Here is a 21,422-nt window from a genome sequence, read left to right as displayed (position 1 = left end):
CTGTGTCTTCTCTGTTTCCTCTGTATAAATAGCACTTTCAAATGAAACAGGAGTCTCACTAAAATGAGAGTAGACACTTCCTGGAGCACCAGCTGTCTTGCTCACCCAGGGCTTAAAGTGTGCAGACTTTCAGGTGATGACACATGTGAAGGCAGTCAGGATCCTCCCCAGGGTTTGGAATTGGGAACAAGAAAGACTTGAACTCCCTATGGGGCTGGCCTGCCACTTTGACCTTGGATACTGTGAGCTGCTTTGGGTGACTTGGGGAAGTCACTGCTTTCCAGAGCAAACAAACGAGGCTGTTGGGAAGAAAGAAAAAAATCAGGCATGCACACACATACAACACACACACACACACACACACACACACACACACACACACACTGAGCAGATATCTTTTGAGAGCTCTGTAATGCAGATAAGTATATCACCGGCTCTGAGAGCTTTAACCTGCCTTTTCTAAACTCTTTTGACCCACGGGTCTCCTCCTCCACCCTTCATCTCCACTAAGGTTTGGGTGTGATGCAATTATGTGGTCCTCAAGGGCCCACTGTGGCCGAAGGGTAGCACTACTGGGAGGTGATAGGATGTGATAGGAGGCCCATGGGGCACTGGGGTGTGCTCTTGGAAGGGGTTGTGTGACCTGGCCTCTCTGATTTCCCTTTGGAGGTGTGAGCTCTTCCACACACAAGCATTCCCACAATAATGTGCTACCATCTGCCTCCCTTTCCAGAGGCCAAACAAGTAGGGCCTCTGATCCTGGCTAAATGAACCTTTTCTCTTTATGTGTTTCACTGTAGTAACACAGAGCAGACAACCACAATATCTCAAGACTGATAATTCTAGCTCACATGCTCTTGGATATGCTGGACCACAACTCGAGTTTCATTTCTGTTCTCACTGCCTTGGGCAGCCTCTCCATACTTTCTCATTTGTTCTCTGAAGACCAAACAAAAACCTTGGGTCAGAGTCAGACAGAATGGAAGAAGCATGAAAATCAGGCAGATTTGAGGTCAAATCCAAACAATTCAACCAACCAGCAGGTGAGGTGGCCACCTCAGGCCAGTTGCTTCACCTCTGTGAGCTCCCATTTTTCTTACCTACAGAACAGAACTGCAGTGAGAATGGAGTGAAAGGCTTCTTGGTTAAAATGCCACTGGCCTTTCCACACCTCACTGCGTACCCACAGGAGTGTCCTTGCGCTCCTAACTGCAGAGGGAAGAGAGATGCCCAGGTACCAGGCTGGAAAGCCAAGCTCACCTTGTTATTATATTTAGGAAAACTAGTGTTTTTAAGTGCAACAAGGGTGTGCTTTGACCATGGATGGTAAGACTCACAGACTCGAAAATGATGTCTTCAAGGAAGACGTTTTCGCTGAAAGATCCCTGCTGACAGGGGGCATGGCCTACCGTGCATGCAGTACCATGAGGGGAAATGCCAGAGTTGATCAGAAAGTGGAAAGAGTGGGGGTAATGTAGATGAGGCCTTTGTTGTGGTTTCTGTGGGAAAGACCAGGTGGGGTAGGTGAGCAGACTTAAGGTGGGTTTTCCTGAATCACTTTGGGAGGCCCTGCGCTGTGGTGGCTGTCCCTGGGGTGCATAGGACAGGGACAGTGGTCCAGCAAGTAAGAGACCTACAGAAGACATGGCTGGTGGTGCAGGCTCTGAGATGGCTGGTTTGTGTTTGATGATGCTCTGTGGGTGTGATGTAGTATACAAGAAATATATAGGTATAAAGGAGACAGATAGGAATAGTAAGGAAAAGTAAAATATAACTTTAACATAAGAACCTGGTGCTAAAATGCCTGCATCTCTACTCCCCAAACCAGTTCTCTTTCCCAGTCCTCTCTCTCCCAAATTTCTGGGAAATCTGTAGATCCCAAAGTTAAATGAAAGAAACTATAATCGCATTGTGCCTTGTTAACAAGACAGATACACTACTTTGAGAAACATATAATTTAGGACACTTGCCAGCTTATCTGTTAGTCAGATAATAAAGATCTTGATCAGCCTGAGGACCCTGAGGATGGCCAGACCACCAGAAACTGCCTCGGGACTGCTGGACTGAGGTCACCCTCACCCACCTCCTCTAGCCCACCCCGTGAAAGTCTTCTATAAGAAAAGAACTTGTACTCCCCAGGAGGTCTCTCTCCCTCATTCTCCCTTGAATGTGTATTTCCTACTCTCCTATATAAACCTCTCTCTGTCGACTGGTGTGTGCTGAAATCCTTTTCATTGACATTAGCCAAGGACTCTGCAGATCCTGAGTTTCTAAGTTGAGGAATTAACTTGTCACCCCAACAAGTGGGCATTTACCACCTCCAAGAATTAGCTAGTCCTAGTACAGGCAGTCTCTCTAGGATAACAAGACCCCAAGTTGTCAAAGCATCAGGAAATACAGAAGAGTTTTAAAAACTGAACACAATTAGATCCTTGTGACCTTGGAAGAAGAGGATCTGATCCTCACTGTTGATTTAAGTCTCATGTCAGGAACACGCCCAGGACCAAACTGGGCTTCTTCCTCCCCCTGCCTTCTCAGTGAGCACCTCCATCCCCCAGGCCCACCCTACCCCACCCTAGAAGTGGCAGAGGCCTCCCTTCTGCTCCTGAGAGACCCCACCTAGATGCCCTATGGTGCTGCTGTTGCCTGATGCTGGCCTGCTGGTGACTGATTCCACTGTCCACCCATTCCCAGGTGGCAGGCATCCAGTGGCAGGCTAATGGGAAAGGTTAGAAATGGCTATCTTCTTCCAGAGGCAACTTTAAAGGGCCACTTCAGCTCCCCAGGACCTGGGAAGATGACAAAGGCTGTGGCTGGGTCTGCATCACGGCTGGGCTTCTCCTCGGCCCTCTGTTGTTTCCTTCTCCCTCCCATAGACACCCCTTCAAGACCATCCTGCACTCTGAATTGTGTCTGGCTCTGCTTCCCAGGAAACCCAACCCTGACACTAAACTGTTACATCTGTCCTAGAAACACCACTTCCACAACATCTCTAAGGTCCATCTCCTTATCTTTCCCCACAGGTAGTGTTCTAGTTCACAGTCACCACTACATCTTTCAGACGAGGAGTCCAGCTCCTGGCTAAGGACTGTCAACAACTCAGCAAGACCCCATTTCATAAATAAAAAAGCAAAGCTCTAGCCTGACATGGAGGCACATGCCTGTAATCCTAATCCCAGTAGTTGAGAAGCTAAGAGAAGAGGTTCACAGGTTTAAAGCCAGCCTCAGCAACTTAAAAAGACTCAGCAACTTTAGTGAGACCCTGTTTCCAAATAAGAAATAAAATAAGGATAGAGGTATAGTTCTCCTGGGTTCAATCCTTAGTACCACCAAAAAAATGTTTATTGGAAAATAGTATGTTGTATTTTGTAAAAGCAGTCTTAAATGATGGTGTTTATCATGTCTCTTGACTGCATCATTTTCTCCTGTGCTTGATTTAATCTTGCCTTGTTTTGCTCCCCATGGCCTCGGAGCACAGGTCGTATGACAAATGCATATCCCATATAGCTTAGGTACACAGCCTGGATTTGTGTAAGGACATTCTCTGATGTTCACACAAGCATGTAATCATCTAACAGTGCATTTCTCACAATGTGTCCCTGTTACCATGTGAGACGCGCCTGCTCTTTCATTTTGGCTTCCTGTCTTAATAGATCACTCCAGAGCTTGGCAGCTCTGTTCTCTCTAGCTCAGCCCAGCTCAGTTCAGTTCCTGATGGACTCATAATTAGTCTACTTATATAGAAATGATGATGATCATTCTGAAATGAGAATGATCCATGTGTACCCAGCATCAACTAAGATATTCTGGGCTCTAAAATTAAGCTGAACACATTTTTTTGGTTCATTGCTTTAATTTTATAATACAAATTTTTTTAATTTTTATTGTTGCATTGTAGTCATACATCTTAATGGGATACAAGATGGTGGAGACACATGCACACATCACCCAATTAGCCCTTACCTAATACCCACTCCATTCCCTTCCCCTCCCTCCTTCTCATATTTGGCTTGGTGATTGACATTGATATGTTTGTTAAAGTACATCATGTGCTTTAGAGAATTTCCCTCTTCCCCCCTCCCACCCTCTCAGTTAGGTCGCCTTATTTGCTCATCTATAGAATCTCCTACTTCATCTAGAATTCCTCCTATCACCCACTTTCTCCCTAGCTTCTGCATATTTTTATATATTTTTATTTTTTATTTTTATGTGGATCATATTGAAGATGGCACAGAGTTACACAGTGCTTGGTGCCCTCCCTCCCCACTTGCCCTTCCTCCTCTTCCCAACAATGAGTGTCCAGGTTGACCAAGTTACAATCGCACTTATACACATATTCGAATGTCGCTCCTCCAGTTAATCAACCTCAGCCTTCTTCCTCTCCTACCCTTCCTTTCTAGCTCTCCTGAGGGTTCCCCTCCATTATCTGGAGTCTCTCTGATATTCCTAATACCCCCTAGTTTGGGCATATTAGAGAAAACATATGTCCCTTCTCTCAGCAATAAAGAAGAACAAAATCATGTCATATGCAAGAAGATGGAAAGACCTGGAGAACATTATGTTAAGCTTAACACATTTTAAGTTACTAAATCATATAAAATGTGCACCTTTTAAAGAATCTTATCGGTACAACATGATTGTACATTGTAGTGAGATTCAAAGTGACAGCATCTCCGGTTGTGATTCTCTCCTAACCCCATCCTGCTACCTCCTCCCTCCCTCCTAGTACATTCTAGTAAGTTCTCTGACCACACTAAAATAAAACTGGAAATTGATAATGATATTTAGAAAAATCTCTACTAGTTGGAAATTTAAAACACATTTTAAAATAATCTATAGATAAAAAGAAGAAATCACAAAGGAAACTTGAAAGTATTTTTAGCTGAATAAAACAAAAAATGCAACACAGTAAAATTTGTGAGATACAGCTAAGCAGTGCTTAGAGGAAGATTTATAGCTTTATGTGCTTCTGTTATAAAAGAAGAAAAATCTCAAATCAATTTTATACTTATGCCTTAAAAATATACGCACAGAAAAATAAACTAAGAATATAGGAAATAGTAAAGATAAAAGAAGGAATCAGTGAAATTAAAAACAGAAAAACAAGAGTGAAAAAGCAATGGACCCCAAAGCTAGTTATTTTTTTTAAGTCAGTAAAACCCAATAAACTTTTAGTCAGGTGAATTTAAAAATAAAAAAGAAAGATCCAAATTACCAATAGCAATAATAAAAGAGAACAAATATCTTAAAACATAATAAGGGGTATTCTGAATATCAAATATGCATAAATTTGATGACGAGTGAAATGGACCAATTTCTTGGAATACTCAACTATCAATGGTCCTTAACCCCACACATATTAAAATAACTGAATTCATGGTCAAAAACCTTCCAGCAACATCTGGGTTTTCCAGGACCAGATGGCTTCACTGTTGAATCCTACCAAACCCTTCCAAAAGAAAACTCAAATCCACACAATCACTTCTGAAGCCCAAGTGGAGGGAAGGATTCTGACAACAGTGGATTTTGTCTGAGCCCAGTGTTGCCAGGGAGCAGAGAAATCCTCTGCCTTTTCAGAGAGGCTGGCCACAAAAGGCAACCTGCCCTCCCAGGTCCTAAGACTAACCCCACTTTAATCTACCTTCAATGATGCCCCCTTTCTAGAAAATAAAACTCTTCGAGTCGTTCCTCACTACTGAGCATTCTCCCTATTGCAACATCCTGAATGAAACTGTCTCCTCTCTTCCAGACTTGTCTTGGGCTGAGCTGGGCTCACCTGTGGGTCACGGCTTGCCCCTCAGGTAAGGCCTCTCCATTCCTGTGCCCCACTCCTGGCCCAGTGCTCCAACCTCAAATATGACCACAGCATAGGGAACATTTGGTTTTTCTTTCTTCGGAGTACACATTTGAATTGGGCTACCTTCTTTGGGTCTCATGCTGTGACCATTTGATGATCTCTATGAACAGACTTATGGTTTACAAAGATCTTTTCTTGTCTGGTATCAATAACATAGAATATAGTTTGTTAGTCTTTCCTGTTGGTCTGTTTGTCTATCTTGAGCTCAAATCAATGAATAATTTCATGCCTGCTGGAAAGCAGATATTCAGGCTGGTGAGTTTTCTATTTCTGTGTTTATGCTTAACCCATGACTGAAATTTATAATTGAAGTTATAAGCTTTCTCCCTGTGTGGTCTGTAGTTCAGAAAGACATTTTCCTCTCATTGTATATATAATAATTTCTTAACTCCAGATAGGATTCCCAAATTTGATACAAAATTTAATTTTATTATGATTGGCTTAGAAAAAAGTAAACACTTGGACAAATGGACAAACTGAATCAGCCTGCCTGCTTTCCTGTTTCCCTCCCTTTCCTCCCTTTCCTTTCCTTTTCCCTTTCTCCATGTCTCCCTTCCTTCCTTCCTTCCTTCCTTCCTTCCATACATGGATTGCATCCAGTGGCACTTTACCATGAAGTTACATCCCCAGAGCTTGTTTTTTTTTTTTTTTTAAATAGAGTCCTGCTAAACTGGAATTGAATTTGCAATCCTCCTGCCTCAGCTTCCCAAGTGGCTGTGTTTATTAAAAGCTTGTGGTGCCATGCTCAGCTAAACTGAATATTCCTAAAATTACAAGGAAAACGAACCTCAATTGCTCTCAATGAGAAAAAATAGATGAGATATTATATAGAAATTAGAAATTTTAAAAGTATCCAGGCTCACATAATTTAGATAAATCTTTGACAAATAAGAATATTTTTAATTTTTAGCTTAATAAATATAGTTATGTCTTCTCTGATCTGTAGATTTTTTTATACCTGGGTATGTTGATACAGGTTTTCTGACTGAATAACTATTAATAAAAGTAACACTATTTAACATATAACTTATTACTTCTATTATCCTCTCATTGGAAATAGTAATACTATTTATTACTTCTATTATATGTTAAAGATTACAAAAAGTTTGATCAAATTGAATCACTATTCTAACAAACCTTCAACAGTAAATTTTCAGGTTACTTAAAACCTTGGAGTTAAAAAATAGATATTAAATAGATACCTAGATAATTTCAAAGATATAATACTGAAGCAAACCTCTTATTAAGAGGTTGTAAAGAAGCCGGGCGTGGTGGCCCACACTTGTAATACCAGCATTTGGGAGGCTGAGACAGGAGGATCACACAGGTTCAAAGCCAGCCTCAGCTACTTAGTGAGGCTCTCAGCAGCTTAGTGAGACCCTCTTTCCAAATAAAATATAAAATAGGTATGGGATTGTAGACCAGAGGTAGAAAGCCCCTGGGTTCCATCCCTAGTGACACACACACACACACACACACACACACACACACACATAAAGAGGTTGTAAAGGGTTATTTGTTGCTTCATATGCCCAGGCAGCAGAAAGTCTTTATATTATCAGAATCATTTCCTGTGCTTTATGGTAACTTCATCATGCCCTTGACTAATTTTTTAAAATTTTCTTACTTAGGGAAAAGCCAAGTTCTTTATAATCATGCTAACTTAAAAATATTTTATTGTCACTATGCTTAAACAGGTAGCTAAGTACTGTTCTGGGTAATTCATGATCCTACCTAAATCAGTGTTCAATCTGCTGGCGACTTTTGATATTTTGTCTATCCAAATTCAAATACTTGAAAAAACTGTCTTTATTTGCAGTATCAGGGATTGAACCCAAGGGCATTCTACCTCTGAGCTATACCCCAAGACCTATTTTATTCCTTATTTGGAGACAGGGTCTCACTACGTTGCAGAGGGTCTCACAAGTACCTGAAGCTGGCCATGAACCTGTAATCCTTCTTTCTCGGCCTCCCATGCAAAACTATGCCTGGCCTAAAACTGTCTTTGAGGTTTACAGAATGCCCCTGGAAAATCCTAATGCATTTGTTCTTTTGCCTTTTAAAAAAGACAAGGGCTAGAAATATTAAGGCTTATTTGATATGTTACTATTGAGAAGCTGAATAGGAAGAACTGTCACATTGGGAGAGATACTTAACCTTCCCTAGGTTAAAACTTTATGGGTAAAATATAAATAAAAATGTTGCAAAAATCATATGCTAGATGGGGAGTGGAAATCCCTAGAGAGATGCCAACACCCTCTTTGTCTGTGACGTGCTTCCACTGACCACAGCCCTGGTGCCTGGTGCCATATAACAACAGACGCTGTAATCAGTTACAATTTCATTTATTTATAAAATGTCAACCCGATTGCAGCCTTAGTTCTTCACTTTGAATCTCGCTTCTAGTAGGCCAGAGGTTCTCAGCTGGGAGTACACATCCCTTACCTATGAAGTTCCAGTAGTACACAGATGTTTAGGCCTCATGCGAGACTTACCTAGTCTCTTAATTCAGTTATTCATGGTATAATCTTGCTATTGTCTAACCATATGTTTGTTATATTCATGGTACTATTTTGTCAGGATTATCATTTGTTATATCTGAAGGTGTTTTCTCTGTAAAGGTTGATTCATTTTTATAAATTAGACTCAATATTAACTGTCTCTGAAAATAGGGTTAATCACTGATTCATATTATCTAACCTTTTAGGTTGACTTTATTTTCTTGTGCATACTGCAAAAACAATAGAACTTGCTTGTGAGTTGCAATAATCTTGTTATGAGCTCTCATCAAATCTTTTGTTTTTGAAAATGATCGGTAATAAGTTAATTATGGCCACTTTAAGTTTTTTACAGGTAGCTTACCAATACTGCTTTTACTTGTTTGTTTTGCTTCATTCTGATGCTTTAGTACCAGCCTGAGTGTTTTCCCTTCAGAAAGGAGACCATCACAGAGCTCCGGAAAAAAGGGCCGTGTCAGGTGGCTTTGGTGCAGGCTGTGATGGTAGTATGTAAAGAACTGAGACCAGAGTCATGAGCTACTAGAGAGTGGACCAGTTCAAGAAACTGCAAATCCAAAATGGAGTGGAGCAAAGATGACATGAAACTGAATGAGCTTAGGAAGGATGACTGTGGCTTTTATTTGGAGCATTGTTGATATTTTAAAGTATTATTTCCTGGATACAAAGGAAGCACCTATTTTTTTTTGAGTTATCTTTTACTCATAAATAACTATTTCACAGACCATGCTTTTGTAAACTGAAATGAACCATCCGGAAATGGTATATTTTTCTCCCTGCTCAATCCCTCCAGTTTTGGAAACTTTTACTACCCAATCTTATTTCATGGCAACTTAATTACTTGCATAGGTTTAATAATGACCTGTTCTCCTTGTTAACAAGATATCTGTTGGGAACACTGGTTATGCAACTAGGCTGGCCTGGGATGTCATATTTCAAAATGATGCCCATTCAAGTAAATGCAAGCAGACACTTGAGGAGTTAAGGCTGACCATAGGGAGCCAGTGCTTACAAAGTCCTCTTGGGAAAACTGGCCTAGTGCCAGGAGGTCCCCTGCTTAACAGATTAGTAAAAACAAAAACAAAACCACTTTGTGGCAGGCCCCAGAACCTTAGGATATTTTGGAAACCTTGGGAAGAGAGGAACTCACCAAAAGCCATAGGTGCTGCAAGCTGTACCTGGTGGGAACATTTTGGCTTGGCTTCCTAGCCTCAGATGCACCATGCTTATAAATTGGAAGACTGCTCACAGTTAAGATACAGTTCTCCAAAAGGAGATCTATAAATGTGACACAATCCACTTCAAAACCACAAGTAGGGATTTTGAGGATGTTGACAAGCTAATTGTAAAACATACATGGAAAGGTTAAAAATAACTAAAACAATACTGAAAAACAGCAGCAGAATTAGAGGACTCAAACAGAGCGTGGAAATGTACACATACATAAAAGTGCAAGGGTCTTGACAAAGATATAAAGGCAATAATGGAGAAAGGAAGGTCTTTTCAGCAAATGGCACTACAGAACTACAAATGCATATTCAAAAAAACCAACTGTGTGCCAGGGTGTGGTGGCATACCTCTGTAATACAGTACTTAGGAGGGTGACACAGGAAAAGAGCAGGTGCAAGGCCATACCCTGCTTCAAAACAAAAAACCAAATAGGGCAGGAGGTGTACCTTAGAGGTACAACACCCTTGGGTTCAATACCTGGTACTCCACATACAAATGAACACATGTACACACACACACACACACACACACACACACACACACACACCAAAACAAAACTGTGGCCCTTACCTCAAACCTTATAAAAATTAACTCAAAATAGACCCCAGATCAAACTTTAAAAACTTCCAAAGGAAAACACAGTAAAAATTCTCTGTAACTTCAAGTTAAGAAAAAATATTCCCAAACACACACCAAAATTATGTCTTATAAAAAGAAAATAATACATTGAATTTCATCAAAATTACAGATTTTCATTCTGCAAAAGACACTCTTGGAAAATTAAAACACAAACTACAGACTGAAAATGTTTGCAAGTCAATTATATATCTGGAAAAGTACTCTACTCAAAATGTAAAAATAACTCTTAAAATGCAACAAGAAGAAAACAAATGAGCCAATAAAAACTGTGCAGAAGATTTGGAAACTTCAACAAAGAAGATGTACCCATGGCAACTAAACACATGAAAGGATGCTCAACATCCTTAGTCATTAAGAAAATGCAAACTAAACTGATGAGATATTATACACCTAATAGAATGGATTAAAATGGCAACATTAAGTCCTGGTGGGAATTCAGATCAATGGATACTGTCATACTTTGCTGGTGGAAATGCTAAATGGTACAGCTACTCTGCAAATGAGTTTATTAGTTTCTTATCTGTTCATACATATACTTGCCATATAACCCAACAATGTACTCCTATGAATTTACTCAAGAGAAAAGAAAGATTATATCCATATAAAGCCTCATACACTAATATGTACAGCATCTTTATTTGTAACAGCCCCAAACTGGAAACAATCCAAATATCTTTCAATTAGTGAATGGATAAACAAACTGTGGTATATCCATTCAGTGGAATACTATTTAGCAATTAAAAGGAAAATAAAAACTATCAATAGCATGCAACAACATGGATAATCCTCGAATGCATTACACTAGGTGAAAGAAGCCAGCTTTAATGGGTGATATATGATAGGGCTTTATTACTATGACATTTTTGAATAGGCAAATTCATAAGGATGGAGAACAGGTTGTCAAGGGGCTGAAGAAGAGGAAAGGACTTGAGTTCAAAGGGGCAGCACTTATTTACTGGACTGATGAATCTGTTCTGTAGTTTGATGATATTGGTGGTTACCTGACTGCACATATTTGTCAAAACTCTTAAAACTGTACACTAAAAAGCATACCTTTTGATTATATAACTTTGGTAATAAATCCATACCAAGAAAGCAGAGCGAGCAAGCAAGAAATGTGGCCACACTGACTTTCTGCTTGTGGCTTGCCCACCCGTCTGAGTACCATGGGTAATCTCTATCACTTAGCCAGGAGCCTCGCCAGGTCTCCCTGATGGAAGCCTCACCTCGCCAGGGTAGTCATCCATTGCATCTGCCATGCACTGAAAGCACCCGCAGCATCCAGCACATGCTCAGCAGCACAGCCTTCTCCTTTCATTCATTCTTCTGTGTCTGTGTACGTAAGTGTAGAAGAATAGAAGCGCTGTGCTTTCTGGTCCTTGCCACAGCTAACTTGTATGTGCCAAGGCTCAGGCAATGCTTTCTTCTACAGAAGGTTTTCTCTGGACCTCTAAGTCCATGTCCTGCCTTGCCCATAATATCAAACCTCTTTTGCGCTTCCTCGTTTAGGCAGCCAAGTCTTGGGGATAGTCAGACCCTACACACCCCAAAGAAAGAACTAGCCCTTGACCAACCCTGAAGATGACCCTAGAGTCATTGGGCTATCCTGCCTGATAACAGTTTTTGTATAGTTGGAGCCTTGAGTTATGCCAGAGGGTTTATACTAACAACGGGGTTTATGGTGGGGGCTTTGAGTAACTAAGGTTAGCCTGGTTGGCAGGTGTGTGTGTGTGTGTGTGTGTGTGTGTGTGTGTGTGTGTGAGTGTGTGTGTGTTGCTGTGTCATAAGGCATTCCTGGGTGAATTAAGTGTACATATTCAAGTGAATCCAGGGGAGGGGACACTTGGAATTTTGGGTCTGGTCCCTACTAGACCCCCTTATGTGCTGTTTCCCTTTGTTGATTTTAAGGTTTTTTTTTTTTCATTGTAACACACCAGAACCATGAGGGTAATAGCATTGTTGAGGTCTGTGAGTCCTTCCAGCAGATCCTTGGCTGAGGGCGGCTGGATGCACCCTGAACAAATCATCCTGCTTTGTCTATATCCATCAGAGCACCTATCACAATGGACCATCACTGCCTGTATCTCATTGTGCTGTGCTTTCTTTCTTTCTTCTTTCCTTCCTTTCTTTTTGAAGCAGGGTCTCACTAAGTTGCTGAAGCTGCCCTTAAACCTGTGATCCTTCTGTCTTAGGCTCCCAAGAACTAAGATTACAGGTGTGCACCACTGTGCCCAGCTCATGTGCTATGATTTCTTTAAGGACAAGAAGCCTGTATGATTCATTTATCATTGCTAGTGCCTAGTACTGTGCCGAGAACAGGCATTAAGTTAATATTTGGTTGCAAGAAGGGCGGTGCCTGCTTGTGCACCCAATGCCCACACGAGTCAGGCGTGTACCTCAGTGGCTGGCAGACGGATGTGAAGTGAATGACTTCTCTCCCAAGAAGAAATAATCACTGATCATGCAAAAGCACAGGCAGTGAAAACTATCAGCCTCAGAAGCCCAGAAGTATCCAGAACTTGGATTTAACAGCCTCAGCCAAGTAGCAGCAAAGTGGTCCCCGAGGGTGCGCAGGGCTGAGGAGAACAGTAAGGCACAAAGACGAGCTGTGGAAACTCTGCCCTGTCGATACATTTCATTTTATGATTCTGCCTTCCAGGGAAGTCTCCTCCACAGCAGGATGAATGCCATTTCAGTGCAAAATGTCAATGCTGGACACTTAAAATTCAGGCAGTGTGTTGGAAACAAGAAGAACCTACTGGCCCTGCATGGCTTTTTTGCCTAATGCTCTGCCCACAGTGAACCACAGCCTCAGGCCCCAGAACTAGCCTTTGGTGTTCTTGCTAAGAACTGTAGAATGTTTAGCAATGGGAGTAACCACAAAACATTCATACAGCAATGTTTAAGCTTTGTTAAGGGGCCTTTACTGGTAATTCTTAGTCTTTCTTAAGGATCAACACAGTCCGATTAAACAAACACATGCTTTATCATGTGTATGCCATCCTCTGTCCAAACAGAAAAGAGCACACAATGCCAGCTCGACGGCTGCCCCACTCAAATCTGTACCTCAGACTAGAACCACGGGGTTTAGTTTAGCTGAAACGATGTCAGGCCTTGGATTTTAATTTCCTGGTTTTGAAAATGGAGAAGCTGGCACTTCTTCATTTGCAACTGCTGAGTAACTACAGCCAGGCTGAGGAGCCAGAACATGGCTGTGGTGTGCTGGGGCCAGCACGGCCCTCCCCGGGGCCCAGCAAGGCCTCCGCTGCACCATCCAGGCCCGAGGCTCTGTCTACACGCAGCCTCGCCGGGCCATCCTTGCCAGGCCATCGTAGATAAGTTACTGCCCTGCTCACTCAGCCTGTTTTCATATCTAGATGAGCAGGGAGTGCTGGGCCTGGAATACAGAATATTCTAAAACAAAATGTAATCTCCCTTCGTCTTTCCATCACGTCCTGCTCTCTCTCCTCATCCCAGCCACAAATTCAAAGACAACTGTTGGGGTGCCTGCTTCCTTGATTCCACCCAAGGGAGGCAATAGGCACATTGCAGAAGAGAGTTGGTTTGTTGTATTCTCTGGCTGTTTTAGGGCATCAAGGTTAATTCTGTCCAGAAATCCAATTGAGAAAGGCAACAGCTTCACAGCATGGCCACAGCACACAAGGCTGTATTTCTACATACTGCATGCTGATCAGTACCGGGCAGGGCTCAAGAACGAGGCGATAGGCAGGGAGTGGAGGGCGGGAGCGGACAGGTGAGGACAGGACAGTGAGCCGCACACGCACACCTAGCGACAGGGGAACCTACCTCGGCCCAGGGTCCTGCCAGGGGCTGGCGCCCACGGCCAGACATCACACTGGCTGCTCTAAACCTTGCCCACAGCACGGCCAGCTCTGAGCCATCAAGGGGCCACCTGTGCTCCTCCCACTCCAGACATTCATTCAAATATCACTGTTGTCTCTGAAAGTCTAAGGGTTGCTTCAGTGTCCCTGGGCTGCGCTGGTGAGTCTCTGGATTTTGGATTGCCTAAAAATCTGAATCTCCACCATCTCTGTATCGCTGATACATATTCCCTTAGAAAGAAAGAAAGAAAGAAAGAAAGGAAGAGACTCACAAGAGACTAGATCCACCTCCCTGAGTCTTTCTGGGATGGGTTCACAGTGGCTGAGGTGGTAGCAAGCATGCCTTCTCACTCTGGAAGTGGAAAAAAAATCTTTTGGGCAAAAGACCAGAGAAGGAGCTGGGTGTGGTGGCGCACGCTTGTAATCCCAGTATTCGGGAGGCTGAGACCAGAGGATCGCGGTTCGCAGACAGCCTCAGCTACTTAGTGAGGCCCTCTGCAACTTAATGAGACCCTGTTTCAAAATAAAGAATAAAAAATAGGGCAGGGGGTATAGCTCGGAGGTCAAATGCCCCTGGGTTCCATCCCCAGACCCGCAAAAAAAAAGGGGGGGGGACTGTTTAAAGCAGCCCCACCTGGGGTTTCCTCTACCTTGGTTTTCTCAATTGGTTCTGTTTAAGTACCTGAGAAGAGAGGAAGAAATTTTTAGGAAAGTTCCAAGGGATGGGAAGTAACCACAGCTACAGAGCAACAAAAATCTTTCGGTTGGAGGAGACAGCCTGAGCTGTCACCTCTTCTGCATTTCGTGTGTCTGATTGGGGACAGAGCATATTGGAGCCATGTAGCACTTCAGACAGAAGCCAGCATGTCCCTTACTTCCAACCCCACTGACCACAGAGCAAAGGCCAACCTCTAGATGGACCTGTCCTTCAAGGTGCTATCACAATCCTGACAGCCAGAGCTTTCCTTCTCCTCCCTGCCAGGAAGGGCAGGGCTGTCCTCACACCCCTCTGCTCCTCTCTGGCTTTGATGCTCCAGCTTGGCACACTGTCTTGCCCCACACTTGTGTGGGGGCCTTGCAGTCTTCATAGGCAGCACCCCGGATCTGTGCAGAGGCATGAGAGGTGTATTACCTCTCTGATTTCCAGACAGCATCTGTCCTGGAGGCTCAAAATGCTCTTGGAATGTTTGCAAGAAGTGAAATATAAAGAAACCAGTGCAGCAACTAACCACAGGTAGATGATCACCATCATAATCATCTCTGGACTTCCTTCTGTTTATTTAGAACCAAGGTCTTCCTCTCCAGCAGCACCCAGGTCCTCCAGACAGGCAGAGGAGAGGCAGGGAGCTCACAGTTCTAAGAGATCCCCCATCAATCTCATCTCCCGAAATCACTAGTGTTCCCGAGAGCCCAGGAAGATGCCCCCAGAGCTGGGAGCCTCTGTCCTGGGGCCAGGACCAGGCACACTCCAGCCAGGTGGCACAGGCTGGCACACCCTCAGCTGGTGAGGAATCTTCCCACCTTCCCAGAGGTCAAGGAGCTGCAGTTTATAATACCAGACCTGTGCCTGGTCAAAACCGGTTTGGGGAAGGGAAACAGCGCATCCGGGGGCTCAATGTTAGTCCCACCCTAAACACTCAGTTCTTCCAGTGGGCGATAGGCCATCAGGGTCCCGGCTGTAACAAGTGGCCCACCGCTAGAAGTAGGCCAAAGAAGGGAAAACGGGGGGGGGGGGGGGGTCGTAAGGAAACCGGGAAAAAGGAAAGGAATACGAAGGGCGCAGCAAAGAGGAGGAAGGGATCCGGAGATGGAGAGGAGCAACCGAAAACACGAAGGCGGCCAAGAGCCGGCGGGAGAGGCAGCCGGGGACTGGAGGCGAGGGCGCCCGGGGCCCGGGGAGCGGCGGCGAGCGCAGCCCTTACCGGCCGAGGCGCAGGCGGCGGCGGCGGAGCGCAGGCTCTCCAGGCTCCAGGAGCGCGACAGGGCGCCTCGCACGCCCCCGCCGCGGCCGCCGCACACCACGCCGCTGCTGTCCGAGTCCGAGGCGGGGGACAGCCCGGCGCTGCTGCCGCTGCTAGTGCCCAGGTCGCCGCTCGCCCGCCCGCTGGACTCGCTGGGGCACTGCTGCCCGGCGCAGGCGGGCCCGAGCTCCAGCCACAGGCGCGGCGCGGGCGGGGGGTCCTCGGCCGCATCCCCGCCGCCGCGCGGCCGCTGCTCGGGGCCGCCGGACATCGCGGGCTGCGCGGGGCGGCCGGGCGCCCAGCCGGCGGGCCAGGGCGCGGCGCATCCGCTCCGCAGGGCCCCGGTGCGGGGCGCGGGCCGGGCGGGAGGCTCGCGCTCACGCAGGCGCGCACGCAGACCCGGGCGCGGGCACGGCGCGGGACCCCGGGCCCCGGCCCGCAGCGCCACCGCCAGCGTGCGCGCAGCCTCGGCACGCGGCGGTCCTCGCCGGGGGCCGGGAGGGGGCCGGGAGGGGGCCGCGTTCTCCCCGCGGGGATTGCAGATCCCGCTGCTCCGGTGCTGGTGCGGGAATCGGCAGCAGGCCGCGCTGGCCAGGCGGGCGGCGGACACCTCGCCGGGACACGCCCCTGGCCCCCCACCACCCAAGGTGAGTGGCCCCGCACCCTGAGCCCCCGGGCACGCCCCTGGCCCCCCACCACTCAAGGTGAGTGGCTCTGCACCCTGACCCCCAGAGCACACCCCTTGACCCCCACCACCCAAGGTGAGTGGCCCCGCACCCTGACCCCCCCGGGCACGCCCCTGGCCCCCCACCACCCAAGGTGAATGGCCCCGCACCCTGACGCCCAGAGCACACCCTTGGCCCCCCACTACTCAAGGTGAGTGGCCCCGCACCCTGAGCCCCGCCCCCCCTGGACACGGCCCTGGTCCCCACCACTCAAGGTGAGTGGCCCCACACCCTGACACCCTGGGAACGCCCCTGGCCCCCACCACTCAAGGTGAGTGGCTCTGCACCCTGACCCCCAGAGCACACCCCTTGACCCCCACCACCCAAGGTGAGTGGCCCCGCACCCTGACCCCCCGGGCACGCCCCTGGCCCCCCACCACCCAAGGTGAGTGGCCCCGCACCCTGAGCCCCGCCCCCCCTGGACATGGCCCTGGTCCCCACCACCCAAGGTGAGTGGCCCCGCACCCTGACCCCCCCGGGCACGCCCCTGGCCCCCCACCACTCAAGGTGAGTGGCTCTGCACCCTGACCCCCAGAGGACACCCCTTGACCCCCACCACCCAAGGTGAGTGGCCCCGCACCCTGACCCCCCGGGCACGCCCCTGGCCCCCCACCACCCAAGGTGAGTGGCCCCGCACCCTGAGCCCCGCCCCCCCTGGACACGGCCCTGGTCCCCACCACTCAAGGTGAGTGGCCCGGCCCGGCACCCTGACCCCCCCGGGCACGCCCCTGGTCCCCACCACTCAAGGTGAGTGGCCCCACACCCTGACACCCTGGGAACGCCCCTGGCCCCCACCACTCAAGGTGAGTGGCCCTGCACCCTGATCCCCCAGGCACACCCCTAGCCCCCCACCACTCAAGGTGAGTGGCCCTGCACCCTGACCCCCCAGGCACACCCCTGGCCCCCCACCACTCAAGGTGAGTGGCCCTGCACCCTGACGCCCAGAGCACACCCCTGGCCCCCCACTACTCAAGGTGAGTGGCCTCACACCCTGATCCCCAGAGCACGCCCCTGGCCCCCACCACTCAAGGTGAGTGGCCTCGCACCATGACCCCACCCCCCCGGGGACGCCCCTGGCCCCTCACTACTCAAGTGAGTGGGCCCCGCACCCTGATCCCCCCTGGACAGCCGCCGCCAAGAGCATGCTCTCTACCCAGGGAACCTAGGCTGACCAGGTGTCTAAGGAGCTCTGCATTGCAGCCCCTGTTAAAATGTATTAAAATGTGTGCAAAGGTCGGTGACAGGCACAAACGAAAACGGGAAATGAGAAGAGGAGCCTGGAACTATGGTGATTCTTTTCCTTTGGGGCAGGGTGAGGGTGCACCGGAGTGCAGAAGGACACTCTTGCTTTTCCTCCCCAACTCCACACTTCTGTAGGTGCTTGGAGTGAGGTTAGGAAGTGAGATACCCCATGGCGATAACTATTGTATGAAGCATGGCACAATCATGCACGCCTGCGATCTCATTACTTGGCAGGCTGACAGGAGAATCACAGGTCTTGCTCTAACTTAGCAAGACCCTATTTCAAAATAAAAATAAAAACGAGCAGGTGGGTCATTAGATGAAATACCAACTTCATGAGATTATGCTGGGAGAGTTGATCTCACTCTGGAGGTAGAGATGTGTGAAGGAAGAGACCAGCCAGGGCTACTGAAGCCCCCCACACACACCACCACCCTCTGCTAATAATCCCTGGGAGCTGGCTCCAGGGTAAAACACCAGAGGTTTGCCCAGCTCCAGTACACCAGTTGGCACATGGTAGACCTTGGGAAAGTGAGCACTGGAGTTTACTCTCCTCTTCCGTCCACTTGGGGTCCATTTTCTGTGGTTCCTCAATCCCTAAGCCATATGTGTGCCTACCTCTGTCCCATAAGGAAGCCTGCATCTTCAGAGATACTAGCAACTCGGGCCTAGGGCAGTGGCACCCAGAGTTCTTAGGTAATTATAAGCTCTCTACCTGCATCCAGTGGAGGTTCAGTTGATGAGCATTAGGAATGCCTTGGCCAGATCTCCACCCCAGGGCCCCAGTCTCTGTCCCCCAGTTTATTTTACTTGTCTCAGGTGTCTGTGGGCCCTTCCATACCCAGAAAGCACAATTTTCTGCCCCTGCTTCTGTTCTCTCCTGTCTTGGGGAAGAACCAATCCTCTCTCACCTCCTTTCTGAATACAGGGTCAGGGGTGGGAAGAACCCCACAGGGACAGCCATTGCTAGCATCCTTCCCCATCCATCCACAAGGCCTGTGGATTCTGCCTCCAAAATAAGTGTCAGGATTGACCTTTCCTGTGCCTCTCCTGCTACCTTGACTGCCCTGCACTTGGAAGGCAGCTTTGGTCTTATCCGCAAAACCCTAGGATGTGAGTCACAGCATGTCGCGCTCCTTCTCCAGTACCTTAGGAAGTTTTCGTTCACCCCTCTAGACCCTCTTTATCCTCTGGCCTGACAGAGCAAGCCCTTCCCTTTGCTTTTGGCAGTGCTGGCTCCTTCTCAACCGTCAGCTCTCAGGAAGGTCTCTCTCTCCTTGGTGAGACTCCATTAGTTTGTTCCCAGCTCTTCTTGCTGTTGTTCAGCGCCCTGCTGTGCACCTTGTCTGCACTCTGTAGGTAGGGCTGGTGGTAAGGGTGGTAGAGTCTTGCCCACCACAGCATCGCTGGGACGTGGAGGCACCTGTGGGGTTCGGTACTCTGTGACCAGCTACGGGGGGATGAGAAGGGCCTGGGCAGGACAGAAGGCCAGCTGGGCAGAGGAGGGAGGGTTTTTGAAGACTGAGGTGTGCTCTCAAGTGGAGGGTACAAGAGCCATGTGTCCGGGTAGCAGGAGCCTGAGGAAACCCAAACTGAGTAAACCACTACACATGGTACCTTCAGGGAGTCCATTGCCCTTTGAAATCAGACTTTATTAAATTTAAATCAGGTTTCCTATCTTACCTGTACCGCAGGGAAGGGCGGATCTCCATTTGAGCTCCAGCGGGAAAAAGAGATCTGTTTCCTAAGACCACAGTGATGATGAAAATGTGTGTGTGTGCACACGCGCGCACATGTGTGCACTCTCACACACTGCAGAATAAACAGAGTCATTTTACCTCTGAGCTACACCCCCAACCCCTTTTTATTTTGTTTTGAAAAAAGATTTCACTAAGTTCCCGAGGCTGGCCTCAAACCTACTTTCCTCCTGTCTCAGCCTTCCAAGTACTGGGATTAACAGGCATGTGCCACCACATCCAGCTTGAAGGCTAAAATTAATGCTCCCATCCTAAAGTGCAAAGGACCATGAGAGATAAAGGTAGGTACAGGGAAACTTAGCTGCCTCCACCATAATTAGATTCTATAGCCTATAAAGCTTGGAGGCGCCATGTCTGATACCATTAAGAAGGATAGAGAGCCCCTTACAATATCAGGTAGTTTTATAATTATAAGTAATTATTTAGGTAGATTTTAGTATACATATATACACATATATGCATTTGTGTGTAGTCATAAATGTGTGCATAAATGTGGATGTATATGATATATTTATGAATTAAAATAATATATCAGAAAAAATCAGCACAAAAGGATTAGTGTTTCTTGAACTGGCTCTGTGATGTGAAAGGAGATGAAATTCAACCATTCGCGTGGATACAGAAATAGAACAGGATGTAAACATGTCAAGCCTGGAGGTCTGCCTCTGTCCTGTCTCTCCTAATGATCCCCGTGCTGCAGTTTCTGTAACAGTGTTGGATAGAAGCTTAAGCCAGATGATCTGGGTGCAAATCCTGGACTGTCTCTTACTAGTTGTGATTTTGGGCAAATCATTTGACCTTCCTGCATCTTTCTCTCCTCTTCCATCAAATAGGGATATGGACAATGACTTCTGTATGCTTCTTGTGGGGATCATGAAATGATGTGTAAACATGCAACTGTGCCTAGGAATGTCTGACCTATTAGCAGGTACTTGTTAACAAAACAACCATTTAAAACCTCTGGAATGGGCACTCCTCCTCCCGGCCAAGGAGGGTACAGCCTGCGGGACCCAGCAGCAAAGGCGGCGAGGACTCTATCCCTTCCCCCATGCCAAGGAAGGAAAAAGCCCCTTGCCACCAAGGATGAAACTCAACACCCAGCAGGAAGCAAGAACCCCCTGCACCAGCGAGCCAGCACTCCACTGTCCCTGCCTTCCTGAGGCCGCCAACCTGACCACCTGTGCACAGCACCCCCACTCAGTGCCAGCATCTCCCTCTGGGCCAGTCAGCTTCCCTCAGCCATCCTTCTTAGAGACTTTCACCTGCCCCAGATGGCTGGTCCTCTGAATCCAGTGACTCTGAAGGCTCGTGGAAGGCCCTCTACCACGTGCTGATGCGCGGAGATCCTGGTATAGGGAAGACCAGCCTGGCCAGCCTCTTTGCTGGGAAACAAGAGCAGGACCTTCATGAGCAGCTGGGAGAAGATGTGTATGAGAGGACCCTCATGGTGGATGGAGAGGACACCACACTGGTGGTCATGGACACCTGGGAGCCGAGAAACTGGTATGATATTGCAGGCAGGATTTGGGGAAGAGGTGCTGCACCTAATGCCAGACTTCTATTCTCTCTGGGATATATAAGTCAGGCTGTAGGCAGGAGCCATCCTCAGAACCCCCCCCCCAAAAGACCCCTAAAGCCTCTAAGTAGTCTTCC

At 47.3% G+C, this 21,422-nt stretch overlaps 1 protein-coding gene across 4 annotated transcripts in view; it reads right to left on the bottom strand.

The window, feature by feature from the left end:
• The window catches only part of ARHGEF4 (Rho guanine nucleotide exchange factor 4), a gene marked incomplete at both ends in the record, with an annotated part of 133,112 nt that overhangs the window by 33,920 nt on the left and 77,770 nt on the right, over positions 1 to 21,422 (bottom strand). Inside the window, one exon of one of the 4 annotated variants that reach the window (XM_080690289.1) lies at positions 15,977 to 16,243. The exons of 1 other annotated variant lie outside the window; for it this stretch is intronic. Of the gene's footprint in view, positions 1 to 15,976; positions 16,244 to 21,422 lie in introns of those variants that run through there. 2 more of the 4 variants (XM_080690290.1, XM_080690291.1) reach the window with 2 other exon arrangements.

The sequence above is a fragment of the Muscardinus avellanarius genome, assembly GCF_963383645.1.
Source record: "Muscardinus avellanarius genome assembly, chromosome: 2".
Taxonomy (NCBI): domain Eukaryota; kingdom Metazoa; phylum Chordata; class Mammalia; order Rodentia; family Gliridae; genus Muscardinus; species Muscardinus avellanarius.
The sequence above is the reverse complement of the archived record's forward strand: the minus strand, read 5'-3'. Positions and strand labels throughout refer to the sequence as shown.